The 2,249-nt window shown below is 37.8% G+C and overlaps 1 pseudogene; it reads left to right on the top strand.

Annotated features, from left to right (window-relative positions):
* Positions 1–1,910: 1,910 nt before the first annotated feature.
* LOC115067915 lies at positions 1,911–2,000 on the top strand (annotated as a pseudogene).
* Positions 2,001–2,249: the final 249 nt, after the last annotated feature.

Below are 2,249 nucleotides of genomic sequence, written 5' to 3'. Positions count from 1 at the left end.
TTTTGTATATAGAGTATGGAAAGTTTGGAGCACCTGAATTTTTTTATTTGTTGTTTAGCTTTGCTTTATTGGAGTGTGTGTGTGTGTGTGTGTGTGTGTATATGTGTGTGTGTGTGTGTGTGTGTGTGGTTTTGTTGTGCTGTGTTGTGCTGTGCTGTGTTTTGTTGGTGGTGTTGTAGCCCAGGCAGGACTCAAACTCCTCTAAACTGCTTTTTAGCAGAGACTAGCCTTGGGCTCTGAGCCTCTTGCCTCTAGTTCCTAGTAGCTCATGTTTTTGGCAAGGAAGAACACACAAGATACGAAGAATGGCAACTTTATTGTCAAAAAAAGGAAGAAAGAAAGGAAAAAAGAAACGGAGGGTGAGGGATGGAGGGAGGAAGGGAGGGAGGGAGGGAAGGAGGGAAGGAGAGAAGGAGGGAGGGAGAAGGAAGGGAAAATAATTTTATCTTAGAGTAAGATACTGCTCATTCCAGAATGAGGATGAGAAGGAATTTTGAATATAAAATTCTAAATGCTTTGCAGGAAAGTGATCATATCTCATACGGTTAGGATAGCTAAGATTTAAATGGATTTATTTTAAGTTTGAAATAAGCTTTAGATCAATAGTGTACCCATGCAAAACGAGATTTTAATTTTCTTTCTCTGTTAAGAGACTCAAGATTTGTTGTGTTGTTTTAAAAGATTTTTATTTACCTGTTAAATAATTCATCACAGATACTAAGATTCTAAATTTTATCAAAACTTTTACTTTGCTCTTCAGGTGATAATTCTAAACTCCAAGGGATCTGATACCCTCTTTCTGGTCTCTGAAGAACCTGCAATCATATTCACATGTACTCACACAACAGGTAACAAATACACATAATCAAAAAACATTTCCACTGACAGAAACTAAAGGAGGCTAGGATCAATTACTATTCTTACTGCACATGTGTAAATAACTAGGCAAAGTGTGATATGGAAAGTCTTATCTTTTTAGACAAGTTACTTCTATTTCATTTATTTTTAGCATAAATGGGATGATTTAGGGAGAAAAAGTCTGTTTCTACAGAAAGCTACATCACGACCTATGTATTACTGGACTTATATTTTAAGTGTTCACAAAATTTGAAATATTATTACCTACTCATAAACTGTAAGGGAACATTTTCATTATTTCAGTTTAACCCCAAATCTACCAAATCTACCTAAAATATATTTTACATCATTTTTTAAACCCATCTGATTTGACACTATTGAGAGGTAAAGCTTAACTGCTCAAATATTTAATGAAAATATTTAAACAGGTACAGATTTAGTGGTCTGTGATCTGAGCACTGAGCATGCTGAGACAGGAAGACCCTAAGCTCAAGGCCAGCCTAGGCTATTTTGTGAGAACTTGTTTAAGGAAAAGGAAAAGGGAAAGAAAAATTGGAAAAGATGATGATAAGACAAGAGGAGATGAGATATATAGTCCCAATTTAGCTGGAGACCCATGACCATCCATGGTCATCCACCCTGCCATCTGCAGAACTGAGACACAACTTAAATAAATGGGCTGAACTGTTCCAGGACTGAGACTGGTCCAGTGGGATATCAGATCATCTTCTAACTAACTCCTTGACTGGGAAACCTCTTAGGGGAAAATGTCAGATGTGGGATGACAGAGTTCAGATACAGGTTTCTTCCCTGTCCCCAGAGGATTAGAACATCTTTATCTCCCAATATGGAGGGGTGTTGAGAATTTCCTGAATGGACAGGCCTTGCTAGCCCCTGCCCCAGAGTTCACTACTCTTTTCTCATGCCCCTTCTTACCACATTTTCCATGACTTTCCTTTCTCCATCAAAGCTTGCATTACATTCAGCCATATCCTTGGGTCTTCGTTTCCTTCTGGAGTTTCTCATATCTTACCAAATCTATGCTAGATCTTGCTTGCTTGGCAGTGCATATATTAAAATTGCAACGATACACAAAGGTTAGCACAGCCCCTGTGCAAAATTGTGAAGTGTTCCATATTTTTCATTTTGCTTTGCAAAATTAAAATAATACTCATCAAAAGTAATAAAGGTCAGCTTGAATGTAAAAAATATGCTAAATACATTTGTATGCTTTGCTTATTAACCTCTTATTATTAATATTGGTGTCGAAGTGTGTGTGTGTGTGTGTGTGTGTGTGTGTGTGTGTGCACGCGCGCATGATGTATCTGTTTGGGCATGTGTGCCACAGAATATGTGTGGGGGTCATAGGATAACTTTGTAGTGCCGGTTCT

The sequence above is a fragment of the Nannospalax galili genome, unplaced genomic scaffold (assembly GCF_000622305.1).
Source record: "Nannospalax galili isolate Female #2095 unplaced genomic scaffold, S.galili_v1.0 scaffold406, whole genome shotgun sequence".
Taxonomy (NCBI): Eukaryota; Metazoa; Chordata; class Mammalia; order Rodentia; family Spalacidae; genus Nannospalax; species Nannospalax galili.
The sequence above is the reverse complement of the archived record's forward strand: the minus strand, read 5'-3'. Positions and strand labels throughout refer to the sequence as shown.